The sequence below is a fragment of the Zootoca vivipara genome, chromosome 16 (assembly GCF_965207765.1).
Source record: "Zootoca vivipara chromosome 16, rZooViv2.hap1.1, whole genome shotgun sequence".
In the NCBI taxonomy this organism is placed as follows: Eukaryota; Metazoa; Chordata; class Lepidosauria; order Squamata; family Lacertidae; genus Zootoca; species Zootoca vivipara.
Genome location: NC_142599.1, coordinates 32,433,339 through 32,449,442, shown reverse-complemented (window position 1 = coordinate 32,449,442; position 16,104 = coordinate 32,433,339). Strand labels below are relative to the sequence as shown.

General features: G+C 41.3%; 1 protein-coding gene across 4 annotated transcripts in view; it reads left to right on the top strand.

Moving 5' to 3' along the window:
- PACS1 (phosphofurin acidic cluster sorting protein 1) overlaps window positions 1-16,104 on the top strand; it is a 79,869-nt gene that overhangs the window by 19,603 nt on the left and 44,162 nt on the right. The window lies entirely within an intron of this gene.

The window sequence follows — 16,104 nt, the reverse complement described above, 5'->3', positions numbered from 1 at the left end:
TAAGATTTCATTCTTGGGAGAGTGGCTAATGTGTGGTTTTGAAAGTTCTCTACTTTGGGGCAAAAGTGAGCTAGATATTGAGGTCTGTTATAGATAGTTCATGTGGATCTGGAACAATATTTTATTAAGAGACAGGTTGATGGCAACTTAAGTCTAACAGCGTGTGACTTAAGCCAATACACAATGTTAAAATTGTTTTTTGGATACTACAAGGGGGAAGGTCTGTGAGGCACTGAGATAGTTTACAATTCTCATATTTAAATTAACTTAAATAATAGTTACTATTAACCTTTAATTTGTGGCAGCTTAACTCCTGTTGGTGTTTTCTACACCCACATTAATAGATCTAAGAATCCATGGAGATGACTTCAGGATCTTTCATATGTGTAGTACAAAGAATGAGAGTCTCTTTAAAAGCTGTACTTATTTGCCTTCTTATATACAGCATGACTTTTGAAAATATTAAGCTTGTTAGGTTAGGTTATCAAACCAGTCACCGCTACTGACTATTTGTATATGGGGTAGTGGTGGAAAATCTGCACTTTCAGAAAAAGAGTATTCTGAACTTCTCCTCTGCCTGCTCTATTTTCCATGGTTGTCAGCAGTCAAAAGATATTGAGACACAGGGTTTTCTTCTGATGCAGGAACATGCAAGTCTGAACAGACCTTCTGTTCACTACCCTGATCTGTGAATTGCCCTGTTGCTGACTCAGGACATGTTTTGGCTTGGCTTAGTGTGGCTAATTGGCTTTGTCATAGCTTGGAATGCAAGGGAAGAGAAGTCCTTGAAATGACCTTGTTGGTAGCTGTTTAATGTGGAAGTTGTGTTTGACTTTGGAAATGTTGGTTTTTAGAACATGAGAAAGTAAGTTGTCTGTTGCCTCATTGTGAACTGGGAATTAAAATGTCACGCCTAGTGTGACAGAGTACTGTAGTACTAATGGAGTGGGGAGTAACCAGGAGGAGAAAACAGAGCAACATTACTTACTTTTGTGTGATAGTTGAATATTTAAAATACCAAAGTAACTATTTATGAAGGAGGTAGCAAAAATCACATAGAAAATACCATATATAAATTTCCCAGTTTTTGATCTCCTGATTAATATTGGAGCAGAGGGGAACTGGGAGAGTGAATGCATCATGGTGAATGCACTGTATAGGCAGGGGTAGGCAACCTAAGGCCCAGGCCCATTCACCTTCTCAATCCGGCCTGCAGACAGTCCAGGAATCAGCGTGTTTTTACATGAGTAGAATGTGTGCTTTTATTTAAAATGCATCTCTGGGTTATTTGTGGGGCATAGGAATTCGTTCATTCCCCCCCACCCCAAAAATATAGTCCAGCCCCCCACAAGGTCTGAGGGATGGAGGACTGGCCCATGGCTGAAAAAGGTTGCTGACCCCTGATAGGCCATACAAAGCAAAGCTTTTGAAGAAACGGTGTCCAGTGTCCTCAGACTTGTTTCTTAGAGCCTGCTGTGTTAGGCATCAACTATTTCAAAAGGACAAATGAATGCCCAGTTGTGTGTTACAACTCTTCATGTTGTTAGGGACAGGGGGAAGCCTTTCATTTCAGAGTTTGTTTTGTGATGGTGGTTTTTCAAATTTGTCTTATCCTTGAGTAGAGGTGCCACTGTACTTGTTTTTATGAAGAAAGTGATTTTTTTGCATTATTTCAGCACTGGCATTGCTAATGGCACTCAGGGTATTTTTCTATATGGGAATACAAATTATGAAATTGATTTTAGTAGTGGAGTTAAGCACATGCAACTCTCTCTGCTTTTGATTTACGGTACATAAAAAGGACGTTGAAAGTGCTTCAATTTAGCTACACAGGCCTGTTGCAGCCATCATGTTCACAATCTCCTAACTATGGTAGGAGATGTAGGAGTTTGCAGCCTTTTTTTCTTTCCCCTTCTGTTATAATTAATGTAAATTGTAAACTCCTTGGGACGGGGAATTGTATTTTGCTTATATTTTCTTAAAGAGCTTTTTACAGTGTTGGCACTAGATAAATTTATAATTTTGTACTATTAGAAAAAAATCTCAACTCAGCATTAGATTGTTGGCAGCCTTCCGTATGTTTTAGCTTTGTTTGAAATGCTCTGTGAAAGACAAGAGTAGTCTGGTTATCATAAAGTGGCTTAGAAACATAGCTGCAAGCAAAATGTCTGGAGGAAGTAGTTACAATTATTGCATAATTGGTTGCATTATTCTGCGAATATTAGTTGTAGAAATCAATAATGTTTAGATGTGTAAAAAGCATGTAAAGCTAGATGACAAACTTGAGTATAATGGCTTTTAAATGCTTGTAATGTGTGTATGTTTAAAATTGCCCCCCAAAATACTCTATGGTTTTAAATTATAGGAGAGACCTTTCATGTTTTAAAGCTCAGAAGAAGTAATATGGCCCCAACACATGCAAATGGACATACTCTTGACCTAGATTTTGCCATGGAACAGGCTGGTGTGAATCCATTGATTGATTGGGGGAGGGGGGCTTCTAGTAAGCCAATTGTCATGGATGGATCATTCTCTGATAAGACTTGGACTGACAGTGGCACACTGTAACAGCTGGGAGACCCATTGACTTGGTCTGCCTAGACTTAAACAAAGGCTTTCTGAATGCTCTGGGACATTTTTCCAGTTGACATGACTGACACTTGGTTGAAGCTCTGGTTTCTCTTTAGAATGGTGACAAGAGTAAAATACACAAACAGGAAGGTGGACAACTGGAGTACAAGTGGCATAAATCCTGATGTGAATCTGCCTGGACACAGATGACAGCACATTTTTGGTGGCAGCAGCAGCAGTGAAGAAGATGTAATTTTCTGCTACCATTGCAATATCTAGTATCTGTTCAACAGTGTCTTTTTGAGTGATTAGTGGGTTTGTAACATCTGGATAGAAAAAAGTGATGATGTGGCACCATTGGAGCTTACTGTGACAAATTTGCAGGACGCTAGAAGCATACAATTGCTCAGATTCACGTGGCATTGGATATCACAGAGCGAGTCCTGAGGAAATGTCCAGAGCTTTTAGTCAGGTTATTTTGGATCAGTTCCAGCTGTTGATGAGCATGTGGACAAGCCACTTGAAGGAATTTGAACAACAACATGCCCTTGCTTATCATAACTAATAAAAACTAGCTGAAGGAATGTGACTAGGCAAGCCCAGGAAGGGGTGAATGCCTTGCTATGGGTAGTGGGAGGTACCATTGGCCCTTAAGGAAGCAGTGGTGCATCCCCTTCTCAAGAGGATCTTCCTGGACTCACAGGTAATGGAACAGTTATCACCTAATAACCAGTATCCCCCTTTTTTGCAAGGTGTTCAAGAGGATAGTGATGGTTCAACAGCAGATATGTTTGGAGGAAGCTGATTTTCCGGACTCATTTCAATCTTGCTTTAGGCCTGGATAGGGCACCAAAATTGCCTTGGTCGTCCTGATTCATTATGTTTGTCAGGAGAGGGATGGGGAAGTGCAACCTTGTTTGTTTTGCTTGATTCTTCAGGAACTTTTGATACCATTGACCATGATATCCTCCTCTAGAGCAGCGTTTCTCAACCGCTGTTCCGCGGCACACTAGTGTGCCGCGAGACGCTGGCTGGTGTGCCGCGACGTGCGGCGACGAGAAGGGCGATTTGCATTGTCACGTGCCTGGCGGAAAGCAATATTTCTCCTCCTCTTTCCCAAAGCTCAGTGCAAATGAGCCTAGCAGCCGCCAATACGCAACGCTGACCCGCCGGAAAGCAATATTTGGCAAGTGTTTCTTACAGTCATAATTATAATATAGGGCGGCACAGAGTTAATTTTTTTAACTTTTTTAATGGTGGTGTGCCTCGTGATTTTTTTCACGGAACAAGTGTGCTGTGGCCCAAAAAAGGTTGAGAAACACTGCTCTAGAGGCTTTGAAGGTTGGGAGTTAGGGGCACTGTGTTTCAGAGATTTCATTGCTACCTCCAAGGCCTATTTCAGAGAGTAGCAGTGGGAGACTCTTGCTTAGTTCCTTGAGTTCCCATGTCAATCTTGTCCCTCTTGCTCTAACATCTATATGAAGCCATTGGGATATATCGTCAAGCGCTTTGGAGTGAGGTGCCATCAGTATGCCAATAATAGCTTTCTATTCCACTTGAATCAAAAGAGGCAGTTCAGATGCTGAACCATTATGTGCAGGCAGTAATGGACTATATGTGGACCAGGAAATTGAAACAATCCAGGTAACATGGAGGTACTGTGTGTTGCAGGTTCTTGAATCTGGGAAGAAGGGAGATGGGTGGTTCTGGGTGGGATTGCATTCCTGTGGAAGAAACAGGCACATAGTTTAGAGACACTATTTGACCCATTTATGTAATTTGAGGCTCAGGAAGCCTTGGTGGCTAGGAGTGCCTTTTCCAACTGATTCACCAGCTATAGCTGTTCCCGCACAAGAATAGCTTGGCTACTGTGATCCATGCTCTTGTAACTTCCAGACTGTACGTTGCTATGCATTCCATGTGGGACTGCCATGGACTATTCAGAAACAGCAGCTAGTGCAGATGTAACACCTAGTGGGTATTTATGGCTGCAGACGTTATGCCAGTCTGAAAAATTATGTACTGGTTTCCAGTCCATTAAGATGAATTTAAGGTGTTAATACTGACACAGACCCTAAATGATTTGGAGCCCAACCATTTGAATTGGCGCCTCCCACATAGACATGCCTAGGTGTTAAGATAGGTGAGTAGCTGATAGCAGCACTACCACCTTTTGGATTTTAAGGGGTAGGGGCGAGTGAGAGGGGCACCGTACACATCATTGTATGGTTTTTTGATGATTGGTCAAGGTGCACCAAGGCCTTCAGTTGAGTGGATGTTTCTGTGTTACTGGTCTGTGCAGGAGTTTACTTTATTTTGTCTTTGGTTACTTTTTGTAGTTTTTATTGATTACTTTAATATAAATGCAGTTTTAATTGGGATATTTTTGTAGCCCATCCTAGGAAGGGGAGGCTATAAGCACTAAATAAATAAATACATAAAATTTGATTACAAGAGAAATTATGCTTTTAGACCTCCTTCCCCCCAGCTCTAAAGTTAATTCAGCTATTAAAATAGCTTCCATTTCAGGAACCCATTTCTGCTGCTACACTCGAATGAAAAGTATTTTGAAGTTTACAGGATAATTAGACGGCAAGTGTCTGAAAAAATTGTAGGCATTCCAATCAACAGTTTCCCCAATTGTTGTGCTCTCCTTATAATCTAATGCATGCTTGGCACAAGACAAAAACTCTGTGTGTCTATCACAGCTGGAATGTTGCAAAGGAGGGAAGGTGTTTATTTTCTTCAGTCTATTTTGGTTTTGTTTTAAAATTTTCCTCCTCCTTTACTTTTAAATGGCACTTTTCCATTCTCCTTGAATTTTCTTTGACCATGGAAGGATACACAGCTACCTTCCTATTACACCACATACCCCTTCTTCTGCTTTCATTATTTTTTTGAGGAACTAGCAAATTTGACTTGCCTAAGCTTAATGCTCGCTTCTAAGCTGATTTTATGAGCTCTGATTCTAGATCACATCTCACACTAATAGAATCATAATCTACAATGTGGGTAGAACCAGCTTCTGAAAGCTAGTTGTGCAAAAATGGAACAGTTGTCGATGTGTGTGTGTGTCAAATGACAGGACTATGTGGAGGCAGAATTAAGTTGATGTATTTGGAAAAATCTGGTTGTGCTTCCTCAAGGTGAGGAAGGGAAACACAGCCCAGAATAAGTAAGGAGGTAGTACAAGAATACTTGGCTAGTTTAGATGTATTCAAGTCTCCAGGGCCAGATGAACTACATCCAAGAGTATTAAAAGAACTGGCAGAGGTGATTTCAGAACCACTGGCAATAATCTTTGAAAATTCCTGGAGAACAGGCGAAGTTCCAGCAGACTGGAGGAGGGCAAATGTTGTCCCTATTTTCAAAAAGGGGAAAAGAGAGGACCCAAACAATTACCGCCCAGTCAGCCTGACATCAATACCAGGAAAGATTCTAGAACAGATCATTAAGCAAACAGTCTGTGAGCACCTAGAAAGAAACTCTGTGATCACTAAAAGTCAGCATGGGTTCCTGAAAAATAAGTCATGTCAGACTAATCTGATCTCATTTTTTGACAGAATTACAAGCCTGGTAGATGAAGGGAACGCTGTGGATGTAGCCTATCTTGATTTCAGCAAGGCCTTTGACAAGGTGCCCCATGATATTCTTGTAAAGAAGCTGGTAAAATGTGGGCTAGACAATGCTACCATTCAGTGGATTTGTAACTGGCTTACTGACCGAACCCAAAGGGTGCTCATCAATGGCTCCTCCTCATCCTGGAGAGTAGTGACTAGTGGGGTGCCACAGGGTTCTGTCTTGGGCCCAGTCTTGTTCAACATCTTTATCAATGACTTGGATGATGGGCTTGAGGGCATCCTGAGCAAGTTTGCAGATGACACCAAATTGGGAGGGGTGGCTAACACCCCAGAGGACAGGATCACACTTCAGAATGACCTTAACAGATTAGACAACTGGGCCAAAGCAAACAAGATGAATTTTAACAAGGAGAAATGTAAAGTACTACACTTGGGCAAAAAAAATGAAAGGCACAAATACAGGATGGGAGACACCTGGCTTGAGAGCAGTACATGTGAAAAGGATCTAGGAGTCTTGGTAGACCACAAACTTGACATGAGTCAGCAGTGTGATGCAGCAGCTAAAAAAGCCAATGCAATTCTGGGCTGCATCAATAGGAGTATAGCATCTAGATCAAGGGAAGTAATAGTACCACTGTATTCTGCTCTGGTCAGACCTCATCTGGAGTACTGTGTCCAGTTCTGGGCACCACAGTTCAAGAAGGATACTGATAAGCTGGAACGTGTCCAGAAGAGGGCAACCAAAATGGTCAAAGGCCTGGAAACGATGCCTTATGAGGAACGGCTTAGGGAGCTGGGTATGTTTAGCCTGGAGAAGAGAAGGTTAAGGGGTGATATGATAACCATGTTCAAATATATAAAAGGATGTCATATAGAGGAGGGAGAAAGGTTGTTTTCTGCTGCTCCAGAGAAGCGGACAAGGAGCAACGGATTCAAACTACAAGAAAGAAGATTCCACCTAAACATTAGGAAGAACTTCCTGACAGTAAGAGCTGTTCGGCAGTGGAATTTGCTGCCAAGGAGTGTGGTGGAGTCTCCTTCTTTGGAGGTCTTTAAGCAGAGGCTTGACAGCCATCTGTCAGGAATGCTTTGATGGTGTTTCCTGCTTGGCAGGGGGTTGGACTGGATGGCCCTTGTGGTCTCTTCCAACTCTATGATTCTATGATTCTAAGGTAGTAGAATTATTTTTCCTGATATTTCTGATGAGCGTGTTACTCAAAAATGTATGATCTTAAAGTGGGGTGGGGAACTGGATCTGGTCAGTGGTGGGTCAAATCCTTATTTCCTTCACTCTCCCCCCCCCAGCAACAGGCAAACTTTGACAAGTGGGAAAGTTTTCCTTTCCTGCATGGTTTGAAATAAAAACTGATGTGGATAAAAGCACATGGTGTTAGTTGCAGTTGTTAGTGATCAGCTGATTGTCAGCCCTTGGAAAACCCTATGCCATGATAGTCAGCAGTTGCAAAGTGCTGCGCCTCCTCATTTGCACTAGAGAGTTTTCCTTTGGGGCTTGTTGTTAGCACTGTCAGCAAGTGCCACTTGCAGATCAACTCTTGGGCACTCAGTTTAAGAACCCAGTTGGTCAAGCAACTGCCCTGCCCTGCCCCCTGACATCACGTATGAGTGTGGTTTGGGAAAAATGGTGCCATGAGTCCAGGGGGGCACATCCTGACCTAATTAGACCTGCTGGCAAGCTGTTCCCAATCCATGGGCAAGATGGTTTCATGTTTTGATTGTACAATGCAGCTTCATATTTCTATGCAAAATGTGGAGTAGGGTGGTAAAAAAAAGGCAATGAATGCATTGTTGTCATATCTTATTGACAAAACTCCTACTGTTTTTTGAGTGGAGTAAAACATGTACTTGAGGATTTAAATGAGGATTCTCACCTGGGGAACATTGTTATGCTATTACTATCCTGGAGCCAGAGCAGAAGATATATAGTTAGGGTTGCCATACCTTCGGAATTTCCCGGACATATTCAGAATACTGCAGCCACAAGTATACAAAACTGAAAAGGCCCAACAACTTTTTGAAATATGGCAACCCTAATATAAGTATACTGTAAGTAATGCCAAGTCTGTCCAGTTTTGATCTGAAGTAGATGACCAATGGATATACCAACGTTGTTGTTGTTGTTTAGTCGTGTCCGACTCTTTGTGACCCCATGGACCAGAGCACACCAGGCCCTCCTGTCTTCCACTGCCTCCCACAGTTTGGTCATACTCAAGTTGGTAGCTTTGAGAACACTGTCCAACCATCTCATCCTCTGTCGTCCCCTTCTTAATCTTTCCCAATGTCAGGGTCTTTTCCAGGGAGTCTTCTCTTCTCATGAGGTGGCCAAAGTATTGGAGCCTCAGCTTCAGGATCTGTCCTTCCAGTGAGCACTCAGGGCTGATTTCCTTAAGAATGGATAGGTTTGATGTTCTTGCAGTCCAAGGTACTCTCCATAGCAGGGTCCCCAAACTAAGGCCCGGGGGCCAGATGCAGCCCAAACGCCTTCTAAATCTGGCCCGCGGACAGTCCGGGAATCAGCATGTTTTTACATGAGTAGAATATGTTCTTTTATTTAAAATGCATCTCTGGGTTATTTGTGGGGCCTGCCTGGGGTTTTTACATGAGTAGAATGTGTCCTTTTATTTAAAATGCATCTCTGGATTATTTGTGGGGCATAGGAATTCATATCCCCCCCCCCAAAAAAATATAGTCCAGCCCCCCCCCCCCAAGGCCTGAGGGACAGTGGACCAGCCCCCTGCTGAAAATGTTTGCTGACCCCTGCTCAAGAGTCTCCTCCAGTACCATAATTCAAAAGCATCAATATACCAACATACAGACACAAATTGCTACATTTGGGAGTTGCGACATGCAGCTTGGACAAATTTACTTAAACATTTGCTGGCAAATAGTTTTGCAAATAGAAGACAAGCACTTGACTTTAATCTTTCTCTGCTGCTTAAGCCACTACATGTGAAGTATGTATACAGATAATAAATTATCTCCACCTACTACAAGAGATATTTGTTACCATTTGTGGCTACAGTTGTCAGATTGAAGTGAGTAATGAATCTGATTGGGAGTAAAATGAAGTAAATGGATAAACAAAAATAATCTATAACGGGCAACCATATAACGTTGTTTAAAGAGGCTCAGTGAAGACCACCCAGGACAGGCAACAATTTGTGCATAGTTTGTCTTCTCTGATTTTTTTTTTAAGCAGGTCACAAGACAGAATGTTCTAGAGAACTCTTGTTATGCTGAGGATGGTCCTCCCTTCAGATTATAATATAATGTTAACTACCTGCCTCTGAAAATGTTTGTGCACAAAGCCATTTGAACAAATTCATTGCTAGCATATGAGCGTTGCAGTGGACATTTTTTTAAAAAAGTGTACCTGCCCACACAGGTGCTAGCCATTTTGTAGCCTAAAACATCCTAAGCCACTTTAAAGATTCTCTGCCTGATTGTATGAAGGCAGTTCTTACTTACCACAGGGAACCAGGTGAACAACATTTGCAAGCCTGTACTATGATTTAACAACTTCAGCTATATTTTCCTAAGGCTGCGGTCTATGAAGGGAAAACACAAGTGACAAAACATGAGGTTTGAGCTAGAAGTGGGGGAGCCATCATGAGTGATTAATTTTGAACTGACTGGGAGGGGGAAAGCGTTTTTAAATCTCCCCAAAGCCTTTATGTATACAAGATAGTAGACTTGGGCAGTCAGCCACCACTTCACATATAGCCTACTAGTACAAAGTCCCTCTCAGCTAGTGCTTAATGCAAAATGCCTGTGTGCTGCATGTGATGAGGATGCACTTTGTCGGGATATTTGCCCTATGAAATCTTTGTCCCAGACACTGCCTGTGGGTTATTCTTTTTAGCATTTAGCATGGTGTTGTTTTTAAGTGCTGCTGTTTCCCAAGTCCTTTCTTTTATATTTAACTTTCACTTGCCCTTAAACATAGGTGGCTGAATGCCAGCTCTTCAAAATCCACTTAGCCAGTTTTCCCTTTTAAAATGAAAAATTGCCAGAATGGCCATTCTCTCAAGCCTGAGGTTTAATGAAGTGTGAAGAGAGCATTGGTTAACCCCCCCCCCCGCAACGCTCTATGTTCCATTTTTAAAGGAAGAAAGGATAAACGTAGCCTTGTGAGCAAAGTATTTGATTGGTAAGGTCTGGATTTTGCTGTTTTTGATCAACCAGCAACTAGCACAGACAAGGTCCGCTTGAGAGAGGCAGACATACTGTCCTACTAGATTTCAATATGGATGAAGCCTGGGTCCAATGCTCAACTTGCTCTAGAATAGGGGTTATAATTTTTTCCATAAAACCCCTCTTTCAATCCAATAAAAAGAAATATAGTAACTGCAGTATGAACAGGGTTTGGTAGGGTTGGGTTTTTTTTGGATGATGAGACTCATGCTGGCTCAATTTTGGATACCACAACAAAACCATGGTTAAGGAGAGTTACGTATGGTTTGGCATGATGTTTGAATGGAGAAACTATAGTTAGTATCTTTTTGCTCTTCCCATGGATGCAATTGCACCACAGAATCAGGAGAGCAGACCTGGTAAAAAAATGAAAGCAGATAAGCAGCTCTTAACTATGGCTTTGTGTTTATGTTTGGAAGGCTGTCATGGTTTGGTGTGTTGTATCGTCCTAGACCCAGGACCTGAGAGAACATGATTTTGGGAATCTGTAGCATGTACTAAGTCAATTAGGGCACCACCTGCAATGTTTTTCAATCTTGGGTCCTCAGATGTGGTTGGACTTCAACTCCTATCATCCATGACCTTTGGGTAAGCTGCATGGGGCTGATGGGAGTTGCAGTCCAACAATATCTGAAGCCCCAAGTTTGAAGAACACCAGAGGAAGCTGTGCTCCAAGTAGAGAGGCATTCATTTTCTATATTAAATCAAGTTATATTTAAGATCAGCCCTTAGGGAATTATGACTGCTGGGACAGCTGTAAGCCCAATGTCTCGGAATGGTCCTGTTTTCCCATCTGTTTTCCCATCCCATCTCTTATTGAAAATGCCTTCAAAGTGATAGAAAAGCATTGTTCCAATATTATTAGATTGGATAACAAAGGTGGATGTTAAGACATCTTTCCCTTAAGCAATTCAATCAGATCAGGTGTTTCTAATGCTCTTTTCTTGATTTTGAATAACTGTGGGTTGCATTCCCCAACCTTCTAATATTAGGTTTCTTACCCTGTTTTTTTAATTTAATAAACATTATACTGCTCTTCAACAGAAACAATCAGGGTGGGTTACAATAAAAGATTCATATACTGTATAGAATTCCTTCAAGATGTCAGGCTGAGTATTTTTGTGAACTACAGGCTGAGTATTTATGTGATTCTGAATAAAAGCCTTTAACTTTCACAGAACTACCTTGTGGTTTCTTTGAGTGATTTGGCAAGGATCCAAAAAGCTGCTTGGGACACGCCCAGTCCAATTGTCACACATTAAAGCTCTCTCTCTGTGTGTGTGTGTGTGCAGCTCAAGGGCCATGTGGCAAACTATTTTGAGATGCCTCTCAGTTTCTAAAGAGCTGGGTGGGGTGCGCTGGGTGGATCCCAATCTTTGTCTATTATATCAACCTGTGGTGGTGTTGGTACTTTCACTTACATGACATTTCATAAGTTCCTTTTGTATCAAACATAACAACTTTGAAAATAAAACCCAGATACCATAGTTAAAACAACAATCAACATTTTTTAAATAAAAACAATAGCATTCCAAATCACGTAATAAAAACAATAAAATGGCACTAACTTTGTTGCCTGAGTGGAAAACAAATTAAATATTTCTGACAGCAAAATATAACCCAGGAAGTAGCTTGGTGGCTCTTACACTACAAAGGACAGATAATTCTGTAGGGTATAGGCCACTCCAGAGAAGACCTGCTTCCTAAAATTTATACACCTCTTGATTGTGAGGAAACCTTTAAGTGGTTTTCAAAAAAGATAAAACAGTAAAATTAGAAATAAAGCAATAACCATACATGAGGCACAAATAGAAAATGTATATGTAGGAAATGCATATGTAGATAATTGTGGTTGATCTGAAATCATAATCCTGAATCTTGTGGTACACGATCCACAGCTTGACAAGCTACAGTGGGCAGTGAAGGCAGTGTTCTGCTCCTGCAGTCAGCTTCTGACTTACGTTTGCTGTAGGTTAGCAGAGCATTTGTTCTGCAGTTCAATCTCACTATGAAGCTCCATGCCTCTCTTGGTGTTCATCAGTCTCTTTCCCTGTCTGCCCTTTAGAATTTGCTGCTGTTATAGGTTCATCAATTTGAGCAGATGAGAGATGGGCCATGGAAGGCTCAGGTACATCTTGGTACATAAATGGTGCAGTCAGAAAAATTTTCCTTTTAAGCTTACCCACCCCTTTTCCTCTTCACTGACAAAGATGGATGACAGAACCCTTAACAACAAAATTCCCTTCCTCCTCAAAGCCTTCCTGTGGTCCACTCATTAGATTTAGGCTTAAGCCAGCTATTGTCAACTTGCCATCTATCAAAAACCTCTTTCCTAAAGGAAGTGTGTGTTGGTCAATGATTAAAGTTTTAAGCTTTCCAAGACCTAATGGACCATCAAAAGCCACCTCCATCCATATGAATCTACCTAACCCTTGAGATCTAGTGAGATTTTGCTATGTGTTCTCCCCGTCAGTGGAAGAACGGTGGGTAAATATGAGAGAATGGCCTATTTTTTGGTGGCACAGAGAAAGTGGAATGTCCTGCCTGGCCTCATTGCCTCTAACGTTTAAAAAAATGACTAATATATGTTTTCTAGCAGGCATTATCTGCTATACTGTTTTAATGCAATGGTTTTTCTGCTACTGTCTGCCGGCTGATTTGTTTCTGTGGTGGTTTTTGAATTGATTTTTTATACATTGTGTTTTTCTTATACAGTGGTACCTTGGTTCTCGAACATAATCCGTTCCACAAGTCCATTCGACTTCCAAAACATTCGGAAACCAAGGTGCAGCTTCCGATTGGTGCAGGCACCCTGGAAACAATAGCCGACAGTCACATCGGATATTCGGCTTCCGAAAAGTGTTTGAAAACTGGAACACTTACTTCTGTGTTTTCGGCGTTCAAGAACCAAGGTTCCACTATATACTACTTTGAATATGTTTATAGAATGGTGGATTAAAAATGCTAAAAGTAAAAGATGATACAGTAGTTTGAAACTCAGTCACTTGCAGCACTTCCCACTCAGTTCTGTTTTTGTTAGCTTTTGCTGTTCAGTAACACACACTGGAGGAGACTCTTGAGAGTCCCATGGACTGCTAGAAGATCAAACCTATCCATTCTTAAGGAAATCAGCCCTGAGTGCTCCCTGGAAGGACAGATCGTGAAGCTGAGGCTCCAATACTTTGGCCACCTCATGAGAAGAGAAGAATCCTTGGAAAAGACACTGATGTTGGGAAAGATGGAGGGCACAAGGAGAAGGGGACGACAGAGGACAAGATGGTTGGACAGTGTTCTCGAAGCTACGAACATGAGTTTGACCAAACTACGGGAGGCAGTGCAAGACAGGAGTGCCTGGCGTGCTATGGTCCATGGGGTCACGAAGAGTCGGACACGACTAAACGACTAAACACAACACACACTATTCTGTAGCCCTTTGTTAAACTAATTTTATTAATTTTAAATGCATCAAAAAACCTTAATGAAAAATACCTGTTGGGGGATTCTGAAAGAAACTGTTTCTTCTTTAAGTGTGAGAACTTACTTATAGATTGAATATGGATTTTAGCTATCTGGTCTTATTTTTAGAAGAGAGGTCATAGGAACATCACTTGAAAATTGAACTCACTTTGGATACAGACTGGAAAGAAGTCATACTTTAGTTCCCTTTTGCATAAAAATTGGTGTAAGGAGGAGAAAAATGGCACATCTGTGTGGCCTGCATGAATCTTGTAGCCCTGAATTTCTGCTTTGCTCTCATTACCACTGATAAATGGTGGATTTTTAAATTGGTTATCAATGCTTCAGTTGATTAATCAGTAGATTAAAGTGTACATTCCTAAAAGATGCCTTACAGTAATTAACTGCATCTTCTCAAGGGGAAAGGCTAGTTGTTGGCTAACCTACACACAACCTTGCTCTTAATTTAGATAAAAGCTTTGGGGACCAAAGTACAGTAGTAATTTCTGGGTGGAGTTGGAGTCACCCTGTACTGTGTTTCCGCCCTGTATTCAAATCCTGCTGGCACTTGTCTGGATCTTACCAATTTAAGCTAGACATATTTGAATTTTCTGTCATAGCTGCATTCTTTCTTTGCACTTCCTGCAAAAATGTCTGGGCTTTTATGCTGGACTATAAGTTTTTAACCTTGGTCACAATGAACCCACCCCAGAAGTGTGGAAGAATTGACTTGAGCTATGTAACATTGAAGCAAGACCATTCAATTCCAGTGGGAACTGTGAACTTTCTCTCAGGCAATGAATGGGTAGAGCAGCCCTCCCCCCCAAACTAAGGCCCGGGGGCCAGATGCAGCCCAATCACCGTCTAAATCAGGCCCGCGGACGGTCCGGGAATCAGCATGTTTTTACATGAGTAGAATGTGTCGTTTTATTTAAAATGCATTTCTGGGTTATTTGTGGGGCCTGCCTGGTGTTTTTACATGAATAGAATGTGTCCTTTTATTTAAAATGCACCTCTGGGGTATTTGTGAGGCATAGGAATTCGTTCATTCCCCCCCCAAAAAAATATAGTCCAGCCCCCCACAAGGTCTGAGGGACAGTGGATCGGCCCCCTGCTGAAAATGTTTGCTGACCCCTGGGGTAGAGTAATAGAAAAAACACCTGTGCTGTGGTGTTGAGGTTCCAAAGGGTAGTTTTGCAGAGGTGGAGGTCTTGATCTGTTGGCTCCAGTGGTGGTTCATCTATGAGGAAAATATCCTTCCACTCAGACTATATTTCAAGGATCCAGGTTTTTCAAAGCCAAGATTTGTCAAGGCAATTCAATCCCAAGGCAGTATCAAGAGTTCAGGACCCAGGAAGAATTAGGTTGGCAGCTGGAGGAATTAAGACCTATTTCTGTCCAAAATTTGTACAGCTATATCTTTTCCACAGACTTGTTTTTATGTTCTGAAAACTCTCCTGCACCATTGTCAGTACTGTTGACAAGGACTGCTTGTTGACAAGGCAGAATGGGGCAAATTCAAAACACTAGGAGAGAGTATATGCCTGCAGATTTAGTAATGACTGCATTAAAATAATGAAAACATGAGCAACCGTAACTTTAGCATCCAGACATGGGAAACTTTCCCCTCTAGTCTTGAGGTCAGAGATTCTGGGTTCCCTTAGGAGGAAGGGCAGAATAGAAATTGAATAAATAATGTTCCTTTGCACAATATCCAAATGACTTATACATGAATTTATCCAGGAAATAAACCTGTGAAAACAGGCTTCCTGCTGGTGAGCAATTAAATCTCATGAAGTTTTGAAATGTTGTGATGACATTTGTGTTCAAGTTCAGAACCCAGTTTCCTTCCTCTGCATGTGAGTACTCTCCTTCTGTGCTGTGTAAGGTAGCATTTTAGACTCTCAAATTTGACCTCCGCTTTCCCTGTAGTCATCTGGGTCCTGAAGTAGCCACACACAAATGACTTGATTACTGTAATTATCAATACTTTATGTACAATACATCCAAACTAAATGTTGTACCATATTTTAAACGTAGTAATACCATTTCAGAACCTCTAGGGTTAAACAAGCTAGAAATTTCTAAACAGATAAAAAGCTTCGTATTGTAGAAATGTCAATAGTACAACAAGAGCTTATCCTTTATATAACATTTCCATTTCTTAGCTTCTGCTTACATTATTATATTAACTTTATAATATTGACAAAATGGAAAGCTTTCTAGTACACAGAGAAAGAGATGTGCATGTATGTGTTAAAAAAAGGAAATAAAAAGGACTCAT